Consider the following 25,681-nt stretch of genomic DNA (forward strand, 5'->3'; position numbering starts at 1 on the left):
TTTTTTTAATCTGAATTTTAAAGAATATCTCAGTACTTGATGGACATTATGGGCTCTCAAACCTTTGCCACCTTTTTAAAAACAATCTTAACATGGTTCAAACATAGTAGATTGGGGGAAGGGCACAACTAATTAAAACAGTTACACGGGGGAAAAATGAATAGCATTAACAGAACATCTCACACCACAGATCCAGCTTAAAGGCACTGTTCAAATATGAATTACAGCATGCAGCAATACTACAGCTTCATTCATCAGGAGTGACAGCAGCTGCTATTACCAGTGTAGCTAGTTGTGCTTTACAATTAATTTCTAAAATAGCTCAAATTAACTTAATTTTCCACCAACACACTTACAAGTGATCAATACTTCATTCCTCAATATTTTAATTACATTTTAATATATGAAATAAACTGAATGTCATAGGTTTGACAAACATTCAGAAGACAATAGTCCTTTAATTCTGCCCCACATAGTTTAGTTTCTTTGTAATCAGCACTATATATTTTTACAGTATTAGTTTCAGGACTATTAGATTACATGCAACAGTACTGTAATAAGACAAAGCACAGATGTGATGTCAAAAGAAAACAGTGCCACTTACTCACGAGGACCTCTGGTTACAATCACACTTCTTTTCCACTGAGACACTCAGGAAACAGAGTGATTGATCAGAGCTTTAAGTCTACAGTAGTATATTAATTTTATTGTGAATTACAAATATCTGTGTTACAGGTTGGACTCTTCATTACAGTGCATTAAAATGTACAGCAAGACATTCTGCAAGTATTAATGACCTGCATGGAAGCTGGTACCTGACACACTGGCTGTAAGCTATCTGGCAGCCAGACCTAATTAGTCAGGAGTTCCACGGAGGAATGCTGACAAGCTTAACAAAACAAGCACCTGACTTTCCTGGAGTAGACAGAACAAACAGCAGCAGGGAGTGAGCTCAGAAAGGTCTGAAGGCTTGAAAACACCAGACATACTGAATCACTCACTCCTTTGGAGTGTGGACCTCTAAGAAATATTAATCCCTTCATTATACTTTATCACAAATTCCATACCAAAGTGTATTTTAAGTAAATACATTTGTTCATGAAATGAAGCGTAAACTATGTCTTGTCCTTTTTTCTTTTGTGGCTTTGGCTCTAAGCAGTCCTAGCCTCTTCTGTTTGAGACTTGAGTCACAGGTTGCCTCTTTCCACCTGATGACTAGCTATAAGACAGACCAGGATTTGCCAGGATTCTAAAGTGTGTAGGTTCTTTTGAGAACAAGCTGCCACTGCCCTGTTCACACGGTTGAAGTGTAACATAAGCTTTCACAATTTAATGCGGTAGGTCAAGATCTTGCCAAAAACTAATCTAAGAGCCATATTATTAGCCAGTTTCATTAAGTCTTATTATTTACTAGTTTAACTATCTGAAGAGGCATTTATGTACAATACTTCATTCAAACTACAAAACTTGCATGCTAGCAGTTCAGAATGTGGTTTACAATTAGACATCAGATTCTCATACATCTGATGACCGAATTACACCACAGTCTGGCTCAAATTCCGCTCAGAACTAGTTTAAAAAAAAAAAGCCAAGTAAACGCTATACCATTGATAGTACAGTGGGCTCCCAAAAGCAATACCACTCCAATATTTTGACTACACAAACCTTGGGGCAAAATTGTGTTGGCAACAGTTCCAAAAAATGCTTTAGAATCACTACTGTTGTCTTTCTTCTACATCTAGAATCTGTCATCTTTTGTAACTCCTTTTGATTTTGTTCATGATAACCACAAAACAAAAGTAGTATAATTTCAATTCTGCATACAAACATGCACCCTGAGATCTGCACCATTAAGTATTATGTTAGTTTCATCTCACTCAAACAGTTCAGGCATTGTTTCTATGCAGATACAACACCCTGAACATTAAACACAAAGCAAGCAGCAGCAAATCAGACAGACAGGCATGCCACCTCCTCTTTCAGACATCAAACGGAGGAAAGGACAAAGGAGGAGTTCACCCACTCCAGGTACTGCTGAGATGGGGAACCAGGTTTATTTTCTCCTGAACACAGTATGCAGTGGAACACGTTTGGAGGCTCTGATCACTATGTGAACACATAGAATGTAGAGAAAAAAAAAAGAGATGCTATTTCCTCCATTACAACTATTGAAAATTAGGGACATACCTACCAAGCATTCTTTTAGACTGTTTTTAAAAACAATGACCCGATACCATTAGTTAACATCAACTGGAGGAATTTAACATACTACTTAAAATAAGTAAAGTCACACCCCATCCCGCACAAAATAGTAAAATAATGTCATTCACTATCAAATTATTTTTTTTTGTTGCTGATATCAATACTAGAGTACCTTAGGGTAGAGTTAGCCTGAAAAATCCAATACAGTAGCTATAACACTTTAGCAAATTGTATCTGCTAATAGCCTTCCCTTCATAAATCTTACTTAATCCTGTTGTATAATCGTTGGCAGCAATTTCTTCAGTCATTCTGCAACAACTTGGTTAATACCGTATAGCTTCAATTAATTATATTTACCCCAAGAAGGGCTCCTGTTTTTTACATTTCAACAACTGTTTTAAACAGTGACTACAAAGGCTTTATTACTGATTCTAAATTCCCAATCCACACTCCTCTGAAGACTTGTACATTCTATTCGTATTCAAACATGCTAAAACCAAATAAATTCCTCAGTTCCAACATGGAAACTAATCTCAAGCAAACGAAATTATGCTATATAATCTTACACATCATTTAAAAAGATCTCCCTTTACATTACCAATTAACTTGTTTATTTAACAAAAATATTAAGTTGGTTCTGCTTCTTTCGCCAGATTACCCAGACACTTACCTGTATAATCTTCAACATATCAGGATACCTGCATTGTGTATTTGATCTGGCATTCCTTATTTCACAGCCATAAATGAAATTTTTTTTACCCTCCATATTGTACCAGAAATGTTTTGCCCTAAAAACTATCCACTGGTTGCTGATTACAATGACCATCTAAAATTCTCCAGACAAGGAACAAGTCTCATTAGCTGATTATCTTACTCATCAATGGACTTGTTTTGCATTCAGATCTCCATGGCTCTGAATTCTTTCCCCTAACAAATCCCACAGGCTGTGTCCTATATCTTACTCAGATATATTTACCAGCAGATTTTATATTAAAAGGGGGATTGGGAATTCTGTAAGGCCATACTCTACTCAAGCCAAAGTTCAGGTTACTCTTCTAATTATGTATGCAAGAACTGAAATGACACTTTCCCCATTACTTCAGAACCTTGCATACTGACCTCCAATTTGTTTGCTGGAAAAGACAGCTGGCCAAGAAGGCTATCTAATAATTCTAACACCTTTTCCCAAACTTTTTATTGGCTAAGATTTCAAGTGATGATGAGAGTTACTTTGAGTAGGTCTAATATTTAGCTTTTCAAACAGAAGTACAGATGGAGCAATAATCTCCCATTATCTGCTAGTTTCAAGCACACCTTCTGTTCAAGAGAAAATTAAAATAGTACTGATAACCAATTTCAAGAAAAAATCCTCAAACATGCTGAAGTCAGAGAATGCTATTAAATCTATTATAATTAGATTTTCTTCCTATAAATTGTATTAAAAATAAGGAAAAATGTAATTTACACTAGTAAATATCAAATGCCAACCACAAGAGCACAGTACAATTTATAAATTTAACTTATGATAAACTCATTCATTTTTAACCAATTTGTATTTAACATGCACTATCTATATAGGAAGCAGTGTGCCCTAGTGTCCAGAGCACTGGACTGGGACTCAGGAAACCGGGGTTCCATTCTTAGCTCTGTAACTAAACTGCTGGGTAATTTAGGGCAAGTTACTTGAAATCCATTGTGCATCTGGGCCAAATAGGGGTTTTCCCTCCTCTTTAGTGCCCTAACCACTTGGCTATGGAGTCACTCTCTCTCTGGTCCTTCTCATGAAACAGAATAGGGAATTGAACCTGGGTCTTCCACACTCCAGGTGAGTATCCTAATCATTGGTCTAAAGCAGGGGTTCTCAGACTTTTATACTGGTAACCCCTTCCACATAGCAAGCCTCTGAGTGTGACACCCCCTTATACATAAAAAACACTTTATATATTTAACACCATTATAAATGCTGGAGGCAAACCGGGGTTTGGGCTGGAGACTGACAGCTCACGACCCCCCATGTAATAACCTCACGATCCCTTAAGGGGTCCCGACCCCCAGTTTGAGAACTCTTGGGCTAAAGATTATAAGGGAGGCCGCCTCTTCCTCCTCACCCAAGGCCATTCTCTGTGGAGTTAGGCATGCATCACTACTGTCTATGTAAGAAATGGCGTAGGCACATACAATGCCTGACTTCAGGAGAGGGTTTCACAGCTGTGGATCCCAAGCAGAGACTGGTGCCTAACTCGCTAATAAGGCGAGGGCTCAGGGCAGACCTTTCTCCTTAGCATTGCCTACTGGCTAGTTCAGGCATCTCCTTACATAGTATGCTGTCTTTTGTGGATACCATTCTTAGGCACCTATCACTTCCATAGCATTGTATAGGCAGCCTACGTACCTACCTCAGGGTTTGCTGATTCCACTAAGTGACTAGGAGTCCCATTGTGGATCCAGGCTTTCCCCTCTCCGCGCCTGTTTCCTCATTTGTACAGTGGGGACAATAATACTAATCTCCTTTGTAAAACACTGAGATCTGCTATGAAAATAATTATATAAGAGATAGGTGGTGGTATTTATAACAAACTATCACATGATTTTAGGGAGCACTGATGCTTTTGAAAGTTATTTCATCTTGTACTTTTACTATCCTGAGCTTAGAGTCATCCGCAACACATCTCAAGGTTCTTCAGTGAATCCCAATCAGGCATTCTTCTCTAGAGTATTTTACATTTAAAAAACCCATTCTCAATGCTTAGACATTTTCCTTTCAGGCCCCAGCATGTAAAATAATATGATGATCACTTTTTTGTGTCAAGCAACATTAAGCCTGCTTAGCTATGGTGTTAGCTCACCAAGTCATGAAACTACCACAGAGCAAAACAAGCTCAGGAACTACTTTAGACTTCCCGGATTATGTTAGGAGAGACCAATTACATTAGAGGTGATCTGCTGAAAGGAGAAGGAATGAGTGATAGGCCATGACATGCCAAACCATTTTGTGTCATCTGACTAACAAAACTAAGAGAAACCTATTTAAAAAATAAATAAATAAAACAAAACACGAATCCTCAAGTATTCACACTCCAACATGAATCTGGCCTACTCATATCAATTTATGCAAGATGAATAGGTTTCCAGGAAAAAAAACCAAAACACTCGAGCACCATGTTAAAAGGAAATGTGCACTCTTCAAGAGCATTAAAAATAGTACTGCTCCTTCTGATTTTGTTTAAGGGAAGAGGAAAATTACATACTAGTACTTATTGCTCTCTGCCAGTAGGAATCAAGCTAGAACCTTGTTTGTTTGGGTTTTTTTTTTTTGGGGGGGGGGGGTTGGAGAATGAAAAAAGAGGGGGGGAAATCTATATACCTACACATGATAGGAATCAGAATTCTTCACAGAGCATAACCTACATCACCAACCTATTAACTAGCGATGCAGTTCAATGTCAGCTTTTTAGTTTCACTTTTTTTTATTGTCAACCTATTTACTAACCAAGAGAAAACCAGTAATGTCCAATTTAGGAGACTGGGAAGTAGAAGGTCTGTCATAAATCAGTACAAATGAGAAAACTGAAATTACACTTTTTTCCCCTCACCAAAAAGTATTTGTTACTGAGCCACACTGCTGGAAGCTAGTGCTCCAGTAACATGTCTGTATTAAAAACAGTGCCAAGAAGCATACCCTTTGATAAATACAATCATTCATGTGTTGTGAATTCTAAGGGGTTATTTTGTATTTCAGCACTCATATTATGTCAATATTTAATAGTAATTGTTTACTAGGAATCTAGAGGTAAAAAGCAAAGTTTTGTTTCCCAATCAGCTACACAAGATGATCACATAGAATATCAGGGTTGGAAGGGACCTTAGGAGATCATCTAGTCCAACCCCCTGCTCAAAGCAGGACCAATCCCCAACTATCTTTTTTGCCCCAGATCCCTAAATGGCCTCCTCAAGAACTAAGCTCACAACCCTGGGTTTAGCAAACCAATGCTCAAACCACTGAGCTATCCCTCCAAATAATTCCAGTGAGACTGCAATTTGCACTATTTGACAATGGGAAACCAACAAATTTCAATGGAAGGGAAAGTCCGTGTCCTGGCTAATTCCTAGAATTTGTCTCTTGGGACTAGTATCATTTCTATGTTGCTTGGGTTTAGATTTATATCCAGGAGCTGATTTCTTGTCAGCATTATATCATCCTTTTGCTGGTGCTGGACTGTGGAAACTGAGATAGTCTGACGATACCCAGCTGTGTATCACTGGCAAAAGAAGTAATGTCTCACCACCTCTCCAAACAGTCTCATGACAATATTGAGGAGGGAGGTGGGACAGAAAGATCCCTGCAAAATTTCACATGTGAAAACTTGGAGAACTGCTCTCATTGCCTAACACCACACTCTGGGCCCTCTTGGAGAAATATAACTGCACTCAGTGTAGTGCTGCACCATTTAATCCAGCTAGGTCAAGAAAACATGTTTATAGTACTTTGCTTGCAAGTAAACGGCAAGGTGCGCAGAAGTCAAGCAACATGAGCCCTGAGAGATAGCCTTCATCCATTGCTGCTGTATTGTGTGTTGGTCTGAAGCCCAACTGAAAAGCATCCAGGATGTTGGTGCCACATGCTGTCAGAGATCAGGTGCACTACTTTCCCAATGATTCTGTCTAGTAACAAGAGGTTGGAGACAGGACAGGCTGGAGAAGAGACAGAAGTTACAGCGTTTTTCTGCATCAAGTAGTGGCTTTTTAAAGGTCAGGTAGACTATGGCATTTTTCTGAGTAGATGACAGGTTTGTTTCTCCAAAATAGGAGCTGATAATTTCTGTCGTTAACAGTGGAGGCCTTTGTTGAGTTTCCCCAATCAGGAAGGTCACAGATACATTTCACATCTTGTAGCTTAAATATTCCTAAAAACTTCTACAGCTGCATTTTATGGGATGGATCCAAATTCACTCAGGAATATTTTGACAATTTGGAGCAAAAGAGTCCTGTGGCATGGCTACCCTTCTGGCACTTGACAATTTGGGGAGTTAGTAATGAAAGGAAGGGGAAAATCTAGAGGTGATACTGGAACGGAACTCAAGGTAGAAAGAAATAAAAGCTAAAGGACTACATGACAAGGAGACTGCCCGTCTAGCAGACAGGAAGAAAACCAAGGATTTTGATACCTTGGAGTCTCTGTGTTAGAGATACTACTGATGAGACATGGTACAGCTCCACTGAAGGCAATGATGATACAGCAATTTACACCAGCTGAGGATGTGGCCTTTAGGGCAATCCTTTACATCACCGAAACTGATCAATATCTGGCCAGTTTTCAAAAGGAACTGTCTTAATCTGGATGTGAGATATCCTCCTTCCCACTGTCTAAAACAAGTCACATTTTCCTGTTGATGAAAGACTATCAAACTTCAGATTGATACTTACTCCACCAATCAGAAACTACCTATATAACATTACAGAAGTTAACGTACACAATTTGAATCTTGCAGTAGAAGAGATCTATCATCTTTCATTTATATTTATGGATTTTTACAATCCTGCTTCTTTTAGAAATAGTATGCTACTAAATTTGCCAATTTATGTGAAAAGAATGGGAAACAAATAGCATATTTGTGCGAACATAATAGTAGAATATGTTTAATTGCCAAAGAAAACAAAAAGGTGTAATACTGACAATAAGTTTATCCTTGCATTATTTAAAAGTTTTCCTTCAACTACTAGGTAGAAATTTTTACAACGTTGTGTAACCAAGGTAGTAACAATAAAGGAATATTAGAAAATGTTTTCTATCATTAGAAGCCCTTCTTCATATCTTAAGACCTGCAGAAAACAAAGCTGCTATTAATATCTACCCTTGCTATGTCACACTTAGAGCTCCCCATAACTACACTAATCAAAACCTTTTATTTAATTTTTTTAAAATCATCAATAGTTCAGCCATGACTTTACATTTTCTCTCACCCTTAGTGAAGCTACTGTTTAAAAGACTATTTTCCAAACTCAAGGTAACATTGCAAATTTAGTGACTCAGTAATGGCCACGCCTATTCCCTACAGAGGAAACAGCAGTTGACCACTTGATTACATAGAAAACTCCCCATTTCCTGTGCTGTTCTCTCCATAACTTGTACAAATAATCTAGAAAATGACATCATGTGGTGTGCATACACAAATCATTTTTAGTGACTAACCTGTCAAATGATATTTCACCAGAAATTATAACAACCTTTTGGCCTAAGCTTTTCAGACACTGGAGTTCAGATATTTGCACAGCAAATGTTTCAATGAAGTTTATTATTTGCAGATCCGGTACTTAAGAAAGTATTCTTACTGAAAGCCTGTTCAGGTTAAAATCCTCTCAAAATTTCTTTAAAAGACTGAAATGACTTGATAATAAGATGGGAGAAAGAAAATAGCCATGCAAGACACTGATTTTTAAATAAGAATTTCTATTTTCAAAATGTAATAAGATGGCTCTCTTCCTTTCCATTCATACGTTAATCTGTACTTTATATTTTGTTTAGTCTTATGGCCAATTGTCTTCCTAGTTGTGTCACTGGATAGGAAGAGAACATAGGTTCGATATTAGTCCATAAATATGTTGGAGAGTTGTAAAGGTGATACCAGAAATGAACTAGATCATTAACAGTATATTAATCACAAAATCTTTAAAACAGTTACAAAGTTGAGTGCTTAAAGTTAGGCAACTAAGCAAGTAGCCTGATTCACTATTTGATTTTTTTTTTTTTATTAACTAAAGATTTTTTTAAATTACCATTAATAGGGTGAGCAGGCAAATCCATGTGAGCCAAAAAGTAACCACTTCATGGCTGCTTGCTTGTCACATCACCAACAAAAACAACAACAACAAAAAACTGCTACTGTTGGCACCCTAATGCTCAAGTGAAATATCAAAGACTGAATGAATACACAGAGAAACTGAACTAGTCTAAATCCTAGAATGAGTCCCTCCAACGTCAGGGAGCAGGGCACAACAATGGTGTTGTATACGGAAGACTGCACTTCCTCTGCTGTACCTGATCTGTAAATGAATGGAGGCCTTCACTCTCCGCTAACAATTCAGCACTTTTCAGAAATAAAAAAAAAAAAAGCCTGTGAAACCATGAGATTTTAATCAGTGTAACTGACAAAAATAGAACCTCTTAAAATTTTAGCTATAATCTCAGTACAAAGGCAAATACTTATTCCAAAATACTGCAAGAAAAAAAAAAACAGGTAAATCAGTAGTAAGTACACAGACTATACTGGAAAATCTTAGTAAGAAAAAGTAAGTACATCAAACAAAGCTGAAGAACTATACTCAACATCTAAAAGTCCAGTAGTTATTCTTAATAATCTTTGACAGAAATAAGAAAATTGGTTTATTGCTCCAAATGATAGAATAAATATACTATAATATAATCTGGTATAGTCTGATCACTGATCATCGGAAATTACTATGACGACTTTCACCTGACTCAACTAATACTGTCAAATGCTCCCCAAATATCTGGTAAAAACTGAGGCATAGATGAAGGTTGGCTGCCTAGAAATCAGTCTAGTTAAGACAAAAAAACATGCTGAGAAGATGGTGAAAGCAACCAGATAATGAAAAACTTATTTATCTTTGTAAATGGAGGTTCTTCAAGATGAGTGATCCCTCTCTGCATTCCACTATGGGTTTGCATGAGCTTCATGTGCTCAGAGCTGGAGAATCTTGAAAGCAGTGTCTGTTAGTCCATGCATGCGTCCTCATTCTCCTCATACCTCCAACAGAGAAGAAAAAGGGTGGGGCAGATCGACCGCCTCTCCAGTTCCTTCTCTGCTGCAAATCCAAGGATGATCTGAGGCAGAGAAGCGGGGAGGTACTGGAATATAGATAAAGGCCACACATCTCGAAGAACCTCCAGTTACAAAGGTAAGTAACTTTCTCTTCTTTAGTGCTGATTTCTATGTGTATTCTGCTGCGGGTGTCTGACTAGAAGTATTCAAGTAGGAAGAGGGTGTGAAGATGCAGATGTCTGAAGGATCACTGTTCCAAAGGATACGTCAGTGGAGTATTAAAGCATAATGCCTTACAAATATGTGGCTGGAACTCCATGTAGCTGATCTGCAAATGTCAAGTATTGAAATGATCCAACTGACGTTGCTTATGCTCTTATGGAGTTAACTCTCATCCCATGAGAGGAAGATTAGACAGCTGACAGAGTAAAAAACAGCCCAAGATCCATTTAGAGATTCTTTGAGAGGACATAGCTTGACCTTGAGCTTTTTCCACTATGGCAATAAACAATCTGGGAGATTGATTGGTTTTGTTCTTTTTGGGTAAAAGCTTTATGCTCACTACACGTCAAGGGAATGAAGCCTCCTCTCTTCCACAGATGTATACCATTTTGGAAATGTAACAGTGTGGCATCCACCTCTCGCAAGCGCCCCCTGGCCGAGTGTGTGTCTGCACCTCTCAGTCTTTACACAGTCCCGGCCATGGTGTTGAGACATATCCCCAGGGCTTCCTCCCCAGAGGCAGCGGTTTCACACTCTTAGTGGCCCCACTGGAGCCAGATAGGCCCAGAAAGTTCAGGTCCCCTTCCAGAGGTGTGTCAAAGTCCAATACTTAGGCCTTCCCCCAGTGACTAATGTGGAGGACCTGGGCCCAACCACTTCTTGGGGTCCCAGCCCAGGTACCAGGTATGTGCTGCCATGACCCTTTAATGCTACTGTTTTCAGTTCCCTGAGCCACTTCCCCATGGCCCCATCTTTCATCAATGCTGAGGTGATGTCTCCCAGGAATGCAACCTTCTTGAATAGGAGAGACATGGAACAAAGCCAGTGGTTCAAAGGTAGGCTTAGTAAGCACCAAAAGAACAAGGTTTAGGAAGAGTAGAAGATTTTATCACTGGCTGAAAGGCTCCGATTAGACCAGGGGTTGGCAATCTTTCAGAAGTGGTGTGTCGAGTCTTCATTTATTCACTCTAATTTAAGGTTTTGCATGCCAGTAGTACATATTAACGTTTTTAGAAGGTCTCTTTCTTGAAGTCTATTGTTGTATGTAAAGTAAATACGGTTTTTGAAATGTTTAAGAAGCTTCATTTAAAATTAAATTAAAATGCAGAGCCCCCCGACCGCTGGCCAGGACCTGGGCAGTGTGAGTGCCACGGAAAATCAGCTCATGTGCCGAAGGCAGAACGTGTGCCATAGGTGCCTACCCCTGGATCAGACCTTTCCAGAATCTGTTCCAGGAATTGCCACCAGTGATGCATCAATACCATAGACCGACCACTTCAGCGCACAGAGGGATGGATCTCACTCCCTGCTGTTTGTTGAGGCAAAAGGCAGTCATATTGTATGACACGATGAGGACATGATGTCCCTGAAGGAATGGAAGAAAGGCTTTGCAAGCCTCTCGAAGTGCCCGAAGTGAATGAGAGATGAAGTGGTCTTGATTAAACAGATGAGTTTCATTAAAGGGCAGGGCAGGTCCTCCACAGTGCTCTCGATCTCACTAACAAAACTAAGTGAGAAGCCATGACATTCTCAGCACATTACAATGGCAGGTGCCACTGCCCTCGAATATGCATATGCTGCATCAGCCATTGATTGATGAGCAGTTCTGGCAACCATCTTGTATTCTTCTCTGAGAGCCTGAAATCAAGTTCTGTCCTGATGAGGAAGCTTGTCAATAAAAATCCGAGAATTTGGATAGTAACTATTCCCGAGAATTTGGGATAGTTCAGATATCATCAGTGCTTGGTAGTTGGCTACCCTGAACATGAGGCTAGCAAAAGTAAACATCTTCCTTCCCAACAAAATCGAGCCATTTGCCTTCTTTATCAACTGGAGTAGCTCTAGTGTGCTGCTGTCTAGACATCTCCACAACAGCATGGACAACCAAAGAGTTAGGAGCAGGATGGCAAAGAAAAATTCTGCCCCTTTTGCTGGAACAAAATACCATTTTTCTGCCATCTTAGGGGCAAGGACAAGTGGCTGGGTCATACAAGACCATTCTACCTGGTTACCTCAAGACATTAAAAAAAAAGCACAAAATAAAACATTTTAAATGGGAGGTTTACAATTGATGCATATTTTCATTTGCCACATTTTCTCCAGTGTCCCCTCACCATTCATTTAAGTTTTTCCTGGAATGCTCCTGTTACTTCTGCTCACAGCACTTAGTTGATGGCTCGTAGACCCAGCAACAGAGTGTAACACAGCTTCCCTATACTGTTTTCCAGGGATATAGGGAAATCTGAATGAAAGAGCAGCAGTGCAAGCTTGATCCTGAAGAAGAGGAAGGAAAGTTGTGGGACATGATAAACAAAAGAGACAAGCTGAGAAAGCGGGAACAAAGGGATAACGAAAGAAAGAGGAAGAATACAGAAAAGGGTGGATTAACACGCACTAGGCTAGCCACAACATCAACTGAGTACCAAACTTGCTCTTTCACTTCATGTAGTAGGGAGCACTTGAATTGTTACTAAGGCAGCATATTACGCCACAGAATAGAAAGAGGTTTCTCACATTATTCTATAGAGACCTCAGATCAACTGAAAGTGTAATACCAATCAACCAAGGGCCATCCTTCCTGAATTAGAGAAGATGGCTGCTAGGTTTTGCTTTTAAAGAAGGAAAGAATGGGGAGAGACCAGCAGAAATAAATTAGGGAGGAGTATGAGACAATAAATAGCTTTATTTTAGAGGAAGAAGTGCATTTGAAGTTAATTTACCAACCCCATACTTTGAAATACTAGCCAATCAACTCAGCCTTAAAAGACTCCCCTTAAATTGCTAAACCTCCACCACTTGAAAGTAATACAGTAAAGTAGAACTACCAACTTATTGTTTGACAATGATTTAAGCATCTGAAAGTACCAAAGGATGGAGCAGCTTATATGCTGTATTTAACATTTTAAATAATAACACACATTCAGGAGCAACTGAGACAACATCTGGTCTATAAAACTGTTTCTAAAATGTATATTTAATGTCTCAGTTTATATTTTAAAGGTGACAGGAATACAAAGACTACACTATTTAACAGACAGTTAAAGTTGATATTTCTTCAACACGTGCTTTCAGCCTCTCTAGACTGCTGTATTTTGCAGGAAAATCAATATTAATCCATGAATCAGACACCATCCTAATTAATGTATTTGCTGTAACCAAATCTGCAAACAACTACACCAAAGGTGAATGCAGATGAAAATAATTTACAGGGAAGAAAATCAAGTAAATGGAACCCTCTTGTACAGATTAGAACTATTCGCCTTTGCATAGAATACTATGGCTATAACCTTTTAAAAATTTCAAAACTCAAAATGATATTTATTATATGCCTGCCTGATAATCTAAGACACATTCTATCTTGGACAGTAATTCCCAAACTGTGGTGTACTGGTGGTATACAGACTACATCCGCTTGGTCAGTGAATAGCGCCATTCATAAGCACTGAATTAGACTCTGTACTGAGCAACACCAAACCTGGAACGACGGGATATGACAATATTTCACCAGAGTTCCTGAAACACCTTGGAACCAGCACCGGTCAATGGTTATCCAAATTCCTGATATAGGTTATTAATGAGGGTAACCTGCTAATGGTCCGAAGGATGTCAAAACTGATCACCCATCTAAAACTCAGAAAGGACCCACACAATGTGGAAAACTACCGCTCAATCTCTCTGCTGTCATCTTCAAAGTCCTGGGAGCAGCTTATCCTCCAGCGTATATCTCTAGAGGTGGAGACAACTCCCAGCATTGACCAAGGTGGCTTGCAGAAGAGTTGAAGCACATGCAACCAAGTCCTAGCCCTTGCTACATATATAGAAAATAGGTTTCAACAGAACTTGACGACAGGAACTGTTTTCTTGGACCTGACAGTGGCCTATGATACAGTAAGGCTCACTGGTCTTCTGGTTAAACTATCAAGAGCTCTCCCAGTATGGATGATGGACATGGTTGAACTTCTACTTCATGTCTGGGAGATGGAACAGGAGCATGGAGAGGACAATCCAACAGCTTACCCCAAGGCTCCATGCTTGTGCCCACCATCTTCAATCCCTACATAAACAACCTGCCATTGATGCAATCCTGGGAAGTTTATCTAAGCAGATGACATCTTCTGTGGAACCCATTCGCAATCTTTCACCAAATTGGAGAATGTCTTGAACGCCAACCTGGCCAAGATGCGAGCCTACTGTAGCAGTTGGCACCTCCAACCAAGTGTGACCAAGACTGTTGTGAGCATCTTCCACCTCCGTCATCAATGCAAGTGCTAAATGTGAGTTAGAGCAGTTCTGCCTCATGTTTCAGTCATTTACTATAGAGGAAAACATCTATCTTGAGGTCACGCTGGACCACTCCTCTACTTTCCATGATCATTAAAAAAAAGACTGCTGCAAAAGTCAGGATCAGGAATAATCTAATCAGCAAATTAGCCAGATCGACTAAGGGTGCAGAAGTAGACACTTTGCACATTTGGCTCTAGTGCCATGGGGAATACTGTTCCCGGGGTGATGTCGTTCACCTCACCCTCAATTGGTCAATCTTGAAATGATATGCTGATATGTATGAAAGTGAATGAGAGATGAAGTGGTCCATGAGACTCCACACTACAAAACAGCTGGGTAACTAGAAGATACTATCTGAGCACAAAAGCTACTACCATAAAGGATTTCACATCAATTTTTTCAAATATTCTTTAAAAAAAAAAAAAAGAAAAAAGTGACATTATCTTCCTAAGTGATTTAATTATTTAAACTAACACTGGCAACTGCAGAACTAGTGAAACTGTGACTCCACAAGAGATAAAGCTGAACAACTGAAAGCTGAAATAATTTTTAGTCAAGAATCAAACTTTTCAAATGTTGATTTCAAGAGGTGACACTCATTTTAGTCTCAAACTTGTGTTCCTTCTCATAACATAAGAACGCTGGGTCACCAAATGAAATTAATAGGCAGCAGGTTTAAAACAAACAAAAGGAAGTATTTTTTCCACACAATGTACAGTCAGTCTGTAGAACTCTTTGCCAGAGGATGTCGTGAAGGCCAAGACCATAACACGGTTCAAGAAAGAACTAGATACATTCATGCAGAAAAGGTCCACCAATGGCTATTAGCCAGGATGGGCAGGGACGGTGTCCCTAGCCTCTGTTTGGAACGGGAAGCTGGGAATGGGTGTCAGGGGATGGATTACTTGATGATTACCTGTTCTGCTCATTCCCTCTGGGGCACCTGGCCACTGTCGGCAGACAGGATAGTGGGCTAGATGGACCTTTGGTCTGACCCAGTATGGCCAGTCTTATGTTCAAAATTATCTGTGGTCTACAAATATTTAGTTTCCTCTACTTTTATTATTGAACATTATTTACACCAGAAACAAAGAATTACGAAACTCAGGTTAACGAAAGTGTTGCTTATGCTAACGGAATGCAATACCACATCATTTTAAATCTGCTACAATTTCTTGCGTCCATCACTTTGGGTCTATCACACACAGTAGCCCATATTTGATCCTTGGCAGGTTGAGGGGTACGGTCAGACTATGTTGTTTGTTTGTTTTTTAACCAATCTAACTAAAAGACCCATGTTCTTTGACATTGGTCACATTTCAGCCTCTTGTGATGTCATAACTCCATTAACTCCCCCGTCATCCGGGGTAGACAAGATTAAGTCACTAAAGGAAAAAACAAGCAGGAAAATACACCCCACCACCTATCACCAAAACCAAAAACTTTGAATGTATTATTTATCCCAACAGACATATGTTTGATCTTCCCTTACAGGTCACCTGTAAGGACACAGGTCCCAGTTCTACTCCAGTAGCCCTCAGCCAATTATGTTATTGGGGCTCCCCACAATGTGAGGACCTGTCCACATGGAGCTGCTTGCAGTATCAGGCCATTCACTGATACTTCCATATAACGATCCTCATACAAGACTTCCCCAAGTCATCTTCTCTATGCATTGCCAAGGTTCTCCCAAACTCTTGCTTTTCACATTTAAGATTACATGTGCTTTATCTACCTTTTACACTTTTCTGACAATGAAATGGAAGGTTCCATGTTTGTTCCATCAACAAAATGTGCGTTCAGAGAATCCAAGATAGATTCTAACACAGAAATAGAATCCGGTCTAAACATATTTTCATTTTAATGAGACAAAGAAACTAAGCAATTCTATAAACAAAACATTTATGGAACATACTTTAGCTTCAAACACAAATGTTTAAGAATAAAATCATAGAATCAAAAATGTGTCAAAGACTCGGTGTGTTAGAAGTTATGTTTTTTGCAATTTTAATGTACTCTTGGAGCATTCCCCTTTTGACAGATGTCAGCCATATTAATGATAAGCTGAAGAAAAGAGGTTCATGAATGCTCCTCTGAATACCTCTCACAAACTTGCATATAGCCCGCAAATCATTTTGTGCTGGGATAGCCTTAATTCTAAAGAAAAAGCATTTACTCTAAAAACTGCCCATTTGATTATTGCATGAGTTGTGAACTTTAAAACTAACATGAAAATCTTGTAAAACATATCTGTGTAATTGGTAAAACATAGGTCAATTACATGGTTTATCATGTAGCACCAATTACTTAAACTGCAGTCAAGTTAATCATGAGCCATCAGAAGAAAATGTTTGCCAGTGCCCATTGTGTATTAAATCCTGAACTCAGCAGGTGGCTTAACTCTTCCCTGCCAGTGATTTTACTCTCAGCTGCACTAGTAACATCTTTGGTTTGCTCAGCTCCATGGGATCTGAAAACCATTTCATTTGTCACCATAATACTATTATATGCAACCAAAAATAATAAATCTACTCTTAAAGTTTTATCATATGTAAACAGAAGAAAATGTTTAATAAATAAACAAATTGTTTTAGCCAAGGTTTTATTAAATAACCCTCTATTCCTATCAAAATTATTATACTTCCATTTCAATGGCATGTAGACCAAGGACAAGTTACAATTCAAGGACCCAATCCTGCAAACACTTAGGGTATGTCTTCACTAGCAGCGCTTTAACATGGCTGTGTAGTTGCGGCATCAACTACTAAATACCATTTATTTTAAATAAATAAATAAAAAGACACCCCCACAAGGGGAGTAGCTACCAGCGCTGGGGCTGGCGCACTGTCTACACTGCCACTTTACAGTGCTGAAACTTTCTCGCTCAGGGGTGTGGGAAAAAAAAACCCTGAGCGCTGCACTGTAAAGTGGCAGTGTACAAGGCCTTAGGCACATAACTAACTATGCAGGTGAGTGTTCCCACTGAGTAAAGCAGGACTGCTCAAGTCAGGAAAACTTACACAAGTGTAAACAGAAGCAGGGCCCAAGTTACCGGATACACCCTGTAATAAAATAACTCCACTTTACTCAATGAAGCTACCATGCAAGTTCTTACAGTATCTTCTCATACGTCATGAAGTAATTTGGAATTTAATTTGTGTCACTGTCCAAGCAATCCTACCAGCAAGCCAAAGTTACTTTAGCTGAAAAGGGGGTCTGAGGTTTAAACCAGTAAAGGTCTATTTTCCCCATCAATAGAGCGAAGCATTTTAAATGAGCACTAAAACATAACCTGCAAAGAAAAACAATGAGTTTTTCTCTTTTTTGCTTCTTAATACAGAAAGGTGGCATAACAATTCTCTCTCTCTCTCACACTCTCACACAAAGTATTCTGTGGGGTTGTTTATTGAAAATCAGGAATTCCTAGCCTGATCACTTGTCTCTCCTTGATGGGCTCTCACCAGGAGACTTTATATTGCTGATCAGGAGCCTTCACAGAATGAAAGGGTTGGCTCTAACAAAAATCTTTTCTTCTGTTTGTTAAACCACCTGAACAGCAGTCACTTCACCAATCAATTCATGTTTCACTTGCTTGGTAGCTGCAATATTACCTTACCAGTTGTCCAAAGACTCTTCCAAGAAGGAGATGGTAGACTTGGCCTGAATTTGTAATACAAACAAGCTTATTTCTAACAGACTTTTGAAGACTTTTTTGTATATCAAAGTAGCAACTGTTACAGCTTTGAGGGACTGTTGGGGTACCTTCAATTAGCACTACAGCAACATTGGGGGGTAGATCTTTACTAATTTTGGATACTACCAAGAAAAGTATGCTTTCTTGAAGGTTAATTTCTCAGGTAAGTTCAAATAAATATAAACTCTGAACTGTTTGAACTGATTGCCTGTTTATCAAACTATTAGAGTTTGGTTTTAGTATTTCTTTTGTAAAGCATTTTAAATAGGGCTGCCAACCAATTACAAAAATTAATTGTGATTAATTGCGATTTTAATCACACTGTTAAATAGAATACCATTTATTTAAATATATTGGATGTTTTCTACATTTTTAAATATTTCAATTACAATACAGAATATAAAGTGTACAGTGCTCACTTTATAGTATTTTTGATAACAAATATTTGCACTGTAAAAAGATAATAGATTTTTTTCAATTCACCTCATACAAAGTACTGTAGTGCAATCTCTTTATCACAAAAGTGCAACTGAGCTCTGGTCCACGCTAAGAGTTTATGTTGAATTTAGAAGCGTTAGATCGATTTAACCCTGCACCCGTCCATACGACGAAGCCATTTTTGTCCACTTAAAGGGCTCTTAAAATCGATTTCTGTACTCCTCCCCTACGAGGGGATTAGAGCTGAAATCGACCTTGCTGGGTCAAATTTGGGGTAGTGTGGATGCAATTTGACAGTATTGGCCTCCGGGAGCTATCCCAGAGTGCTCCATTGTGACCACTCTGGACAGCGCTCTCAACTCAGATGCACTGGCCAGGTAGACAGGAAAAGCCCTGCGAACTTTTGAATTTTATTTCCTGTTTGGCCAGCGTAACGAGCTGATCAGCAAAGGTGACCATGGTGTCCCAGAATCACAAAAGAGATCCAGCATGGACCAAACGGGAAGTACTGCATCTGACTGCTGTATGGGGAGATGAATCCATGCTATCTGAACTCTGTTTCAAAACACAAAATGCAGGAATATTTGAAAAAAAAATCTCCAAGGGCATGAAGGACAGAGGTTATAACAGGACCCGCAGCAGTGCCGCGTGAAGTTTACCAAAGAACCAGAGAGGCAATTGGCCGCTCTGGGTCAGAGCCCCAGACATGCCACTTCTATGATGAGCTGCATGCCATTCTAAGGGGTGACCCTAGAACTACCCCAGCCCATGCTTCCCTCCTCCCCCACCCCTCCCGGGCTACCTTGGCAGTTATCCCCCCATTTGTGTGACAAATTGATAAAGAATGCATGAATTTGAAACAACAACGACTTTATTGACTCTGCAAGTGGAGATCAAAAGGGGGAGGAGAGGACGGTTGGCTTACAGGGAAGTAGAGTGAACCAAGGGGGCGGGTTTTCATCAAAGAAACAAACAGAACTTTCACACGGTAGCCTGGCCAGTCCTGAAACTGGTTTTCAAAGATTCTCTGATGCACAGCGCACCCTGCTGTGCTCTTCTAACTGCCCTGGTGTCTGGCTGTGCATAATCAGCAGACAGGTGATTTGCCCCAAACCTCCCACCCTGCCATAAACGTCTCCCCCTTATTCTCACAGATATTGTGGAGCCCACAGCAAGCAGTAATAACGATGGGAATTGGTTTCGCTGAGGTCTAACAGAGTCAGTAAACTGCGCCAGCGCACTTTTAAACATCCAAAGGCACATTCTACTACCATTCTGCACTTGCTCAGCCTACAGTTGAATTGCTCCTTACTGCTGTCCAGGCTTCATGAGCCATGGGAGCAAGGGGTAGGCTGGCGTAAGTGCTGCCGACTGGGAGAGCAGCCTGAGACAGAAGCCTCCAGCTGGCATGATATTCCAGGCAGGACTGAATCTTCATTAGACAAAACTTGAAGAAAATGACCTGGAGTCATTCCAGTTTTTGTCCAGGTGCCCCCAACCGACCTCACCGCAGCCGGCCAGGAGCACCCCCGTCTGCCCAGGAGCACCCCCGATCAACCTAACCGAGGTTGGGCAGAAGCACCCACGGGACGACGACTACGGCTAGCAGTCGTATTGTACCCTCTGCAGTCCGCAAGGCAAGGGGATGCTGCTGTGTAGCACTGCAGTACCACGTCTGCCAACAGCACCCAGGAGACATACGGTGATAGTGAGCTGAGTGGGCTCCATGCTTGCCATGGTATGTCATCTGCACAGGTAACCCAGGAAAAAAGGCGAGAAACGATATTTTGCCGTTGCTTTCACGGAAGAAGGGAGAGAGGGGGGCCTGACGACATGTACCCAGAACCACCCGCGACAATGTTTTTGCCCCATCAGGCATTGGGAGCTCAACCCAGAATTCCAATGGGTGGCGGAGACTGCGGGAACTGTGAGATAGCTACCACAGTGCAACACTCCGAAAGTCGACCCTAGCGTCCATACTGTGGACGCACACCACTGACTTTATGCGGTTAGTGGGGACACAACTGACTGTATCAAATCGATTTCTAAAAAATCAACTTCTATTAAATCGACCTAATCTCATAGTGTAGACATACCCTTACAAATACTGATTGTTTTTGTTACATACCTGCACTCAAAAACCAAACAATGTACAACTTTAAAGCCTACATGTCCTCTCAGTCCTACTACGTGTTCAGCCAATTGCTAAAACAAGTTTGTTTACATTTATGGGAGATATGCTGCCTGCTCCTTATTTACAGTGTCAGAAGTCTTAAAAGGCAACAATCTGACGCAGAAACTACAGACCCTGAGCCATCAGGTAAGAAAATCAACCTTCTGTTGGTGGCAGCATCTGACTCAGATGATGAAAATGAACATGAGTCAGTCCACAGTGCTTTGGATCTTTATCGAGCAGAACCCATCATCAGCATGAAAGCATGTCCTCGAGAACGGTGGCCAAAGCATGAAGGGGCATACGAATGTTTAGCATATCTGGCACTTAAATACCTTGCAACATCAGCTACAAAAGTGCGATGCAAACGGCTGTTCTCACTTTCAAGGTGACACTGTAAATAAGCAGCAGGCAGCATATCTTCCATAAATGTAAACAAACTTGTTTGCCTTAGCGATTAGTTTTTAAGTGGTTATGTAACCAAAAAAAAAATCTACATTTGTAAATTGCACTTTCACAATAAAGATTGCACTATAGTACTTGTATGAGGTGAACTGAAAAAATCTATTTTATCTTTTTACAGTGCAAATATTTGTAATAAAAATACTATAAAGTGAGCACTGTATACTTTGTATTCTATGTTGTAATTGAAATCAATGTATCTGAAAATGTAAAAATACATTCAAAATATTTATTATAAATTTCAATCGGTATTCCATTGTATAACAGTGTGATTAAAACTGCAATTAATCACTATTAATTTTTTAATCCAGTTAATTTGTTTTTAGTTAATCACTTGAGTTAACGGCAATTAACTGACAGGCCTAATTTCAAGGTATTTAACAAGGGTCAGGATTGCATATTAGCAATTAAATGACTGTTTAATTAGTGAGCCACTAACATGAAATTTTAATAGTGATTTTAGAATTTAATAAACTAAGACACTTGAAAGCAGAACACTGTTCTTTTGAGAGTCAGGAAGAGAATTTTCTTTTTAAGTGAAAACATGGGATGATAAATTATCAAATCATTCTAAATATGAAGGGCCTACGGCTGCTTTTTGTCCTAGATAACTCTCACATACAACAAAAAGATCAATGTTATCAACTAAATGATAAATATGAATACAAATTGTTTAAAGTTTTGTATTCAGAGGCCTACAGTAACTAAAAGGGATAATTATAAAACATACCTTCTTTGTTTTATAGGATAACATCTATAAGCAGTAGGGTGACCAGACGTCCCGATTTTATCGGGACTGTCCCGATATTTGCTTGTTTATCCCGCGTCCCAACCAATGTTAGGTCGGGACACTGGAAAAACAAGCAAAGGCTCCGGAGCCCGAAGGGCTCGCGCCCTCCCCTGCCCCGACTCCGCCCCCTCCTTCCCCCATTGGATCCTTCCCCAAATCCTCGCCCCCATCCCCACCCCCTCACTGCCCCATTGTCTCCCTCCCCAAATCCCCGCCTCTTTCCAAGCATGCCATGCCCAGGAGACTCAGGGGAGTGCGGGGCCGGGGTGAGTGAGAGTCTGGCCTGGCCCCGAGCAGGCAGGACTCGGGCGCGGTACCTGGAGGGAGAGTAGGGGGGCGGCCCGTGGGGCTAGGTGGCGGCTGTTCTCCCCACCTGGGCAGGGGACTTGGGAGCAGCCGCTGCTGCAGCTCCCACTGCTGCGGGGGGAGGAAGTGGCCAAGCACGTGGCGCTCGGCGGCTGCGGCTTTGGTGCCCGAGCCCGGGCTTGCTGCGGGGCAGCGCGCACACTGCGCTCAGCCCCTGGCCAGTCGCGTCTGGGCTGGCTGCCCAGCTGGTGCAATCCCGTGGTGGAGGCATCGGCAGCCCAGTCCCGTTCGTTCCCCTGCAGGATCCGAGCGGGATGCGGGGGGCTGGGGCCTGCTGCCCCCACTCCGAGGCCGCCCGCAGGATTGCACCAGCTGGGCAGCCAGCCCAGACGCGAGTGGCCAGGGGCTGGGTGCGCGCTGGGTCCCCGCAGCAGGCCCGGGCTCGGGGGGTTCGTGGGCGCCAGAGCCGCAGATACCGCGCCTGAGTCCTGCCTGCTCGGGGCCAGGCTGGACTCACACTCACCCCAGCCCCACGCTCCCCTGAGTCTCCCGGGCCTCCCTCCAGCGCTTGCGGAGGGAGGAGGAATCGGGGGTGGGGGATTTTTTTTTTTTTTTTGCTCTGCCGCCATTTTTTCCCCCTCTGCCCCCGCCCCACCCCCCCGCGTCCCGATATTTGACCTGGGTGATCTGGTCACCCTAATAAGCAGTAGTGGTCTAGGGATGTAAAATGTTAACCGGCTAACCAGTAAGCATTAGTCTTACTGGTTAACCCACCTTAACCGTTAACCCCCAGGCTAGCCGCACTGTACTCACCGGGATCAGCCCCCGGTCGCTTAATCAGTCAACCATTTAAACAACGTATTTTAATTGAAAATCTTAACTATTTAAACAATGTATTTACATCCCTGGTGGGGTCTAGAATAGAACAACTGGATGGAGAGCAGGAGATCTGGGTTCTAATTCTGGCTCTGCACTATCCATGAGATTTGGACAAGTTACTTCACCTCTTTATACCTCTGTTCCCCACCTGACCCATTGTACACTCTTCAGGGCTCTCACTTAACACAATGGAACTTCCATCTCAGTGAAATACATACATAATACACAACACCATACTCACACAGACAAAAAGTAGAAGGGGAAGATGAAAGTGAGTATGAGAAAGCATCTCATTTAATCATAAAGTTCTAGAAATGCAGACTAAATGTCTACATACAATTTAACAGAGCAAATCACAGATCTTATATGACTGTAGCACATGTGAAACAATCATAAGCAAACTGATTATTTCTAATGATTCATTATAAGCCCTGCTAATAATAGCACTTCTGAAAAATGGGCTCTTTACCACACGACCATTTAGATCTCCCTGTAAAAATAGCATCAAATATTCTTAAGTCTGTGTCAAAGGAAAGCTGCTGGATAATGAATGAAACATCCTAATCAATACAAGCCATCATTCAAGCAGCAATTATGGTAGACCTACATTTAACAGAATGGCATTTCCAAACCCTGATAAGCAAAAAACATAAAATAAAATATATCATCTGCATATGTAAGAAAAGACAGTTAACCTTTTCTGTAACTGGTGTTCTTCGAGATGTGTTGCTCATGTCTATTCCACAATAGGTGCGTACGGGGGCTCGGAGGTCAGGGCCCTGAGTTCCAAGACCCACCTAGCCGACGTGATCGCCACCAGGAAGTCTACCTTCCACGAGAGCTGTGACCAGGAGCACGTAGCCAGCAGCTCAAATGGGGGGCCTGTGAGGCGGGCCAGCACCAGGTTCGGGTCCCACTGTGGGACTGGGGGCCTCACGTATGGTAAGAGACAATCCAATCCCTTAAGGAATCAGCCAGTCATAGCATGGGAGAATACCGTGTGGCCCTGCACCGGCGGGTGGAAGGCCGATATGGCCACCAAGTGCACCTTGATGGACGAGGGCACCAGGCCCTGGGCTCTGAGGTGAAGGAGGTAGTCCAGAATTAGGTGGATCGGGGCAGCCACAGTGGAAATGCCCCGCTCATCTGCCCATCAGGAGAACTGAGACCACTTTGCTAAGTAGGCTTGGCGTGTGGAGGGTCGCCTGCTTTCCAAGAGGATGCGCTAAACCCCTTCCGAGTTCGTCCTCTACTCCCGGCCTAACCATTGAGCAACCAGGGCTGCTAGGTTGGGGTGGAGGAGGCGGCCCCGGTCCTGGGAGAGCAGGTCCGGACGGGATGGCAACAGCCACGGCAGGGTGACCGTTATGCTCGAGGGTCCCATACCAATGTTGCCTGAGCCACACTGGGGCGATCAGGAGGACCCGGGCCCTGTCCATCTTTATCTTTTCCAGGACCTTGCCTATCAGTGGGAAAGGGGGGAAAGCATAGAGAAACCAGCCTGACAGGACAGGAGGAAGGTATCGGAGATAACGTCCCATCCCAGACCCCCCGGAGCAGAACCGGGGACAGCGACAGTTCTGCCAGGTCGCAAACAGGTCCACCTGGGGCGTTCCCCACTCTTGGAAAAGCCTGTACACCACCTCTGGGTGATGGGCCCACTCATGCTGAGAGGAGAAGTCCCTGCTCAAGCGATCCACCCACAAGTTCTGGGCGCCCGGTAGGTGGTAGGCCTGTAGGCAAACGTTGTGGGCCATGCAGAAGTCTCACAGCTTGAGGCTTTCAGAGGGCAGAGGATCAGGCCCCGCCTTGCCTGTTGATGTAAAACATCGAGGCCGTGTTGTCCGTGAGAACCCTGACCACCTGGCCCTCCAGGTGCGAATGGAAGGCCTTGCACGCCAGCCACACTGCCCTGAGCTCCTTGACGTTTATGTGGAGGGCCAAGTCCCACGCAGACCACTGACCTTCGGTCTGAATGTCCCCCACATGGGCTCCCCGCCCCAGGACCAATGCATCGGGCACCAGTTCCATCGACGGGGGCCTGCCTCTGAACGGGACCCCATGGAGCATGTTCCTGGGGGAGGACCACCATCGTAGGGAGACGATCACCAGTTCTGGCACAGTGAGGACCTTGTCCATCCTGTGTCTGGCCTGGGAGAACACCGAGGCCAACCAGAGCTGGACGGGCCTCATCCTGAGTCTGACACAGCAGACCACATATGTGCACGCTGACATGTGACCCAAGAGCTGGAGGCATGCTCTGGCTGTTGTCACTGGAAACCTTGTGACCGTGCCGATGAGCCTTTTCAGGGGTCTCAAACACCTGTCCAGTGGGAGGAAGGCCGCTGTCCCTGGCCTAGGAGGAGTGGTGGTGCTGGGAGCGGCGCCAACCTCGAGACCGCGACCTCAACGTGGAGGACCAGTAACACCAGTAACAGCTGCTGGCGATC

At 42.0% G+C, this 25,681-nt stretch overlaps 1 protein-coding gene across 14 annotated transcripts in view; it reads right to left on the minus strand.

Moving 5' to 3' along the window:
* The window catches only part of AFDN (afadin, adherens junction formation factor), a 187,852-nt gene that overhangs the window by 140,129 nt on the left and 22,042 nt on the right, over window positions 1-25,681 (minus strand). The window lies entirely within an intron of this gene.

The sequence above is a fragment of the Mauremys reevesii genome, linkage group 3 (genome assembly GCF_016161935.1).
Source record: "Mauremys reevesii isolate NIE-2019 linkage group 3, ASM1616193v1, whole genome shotgun sequence".
NCBI lineage: Eukaryota > Metazoa > Chordata > Testudines > Geoemydidae > Mauremys > Mauremys reevesii.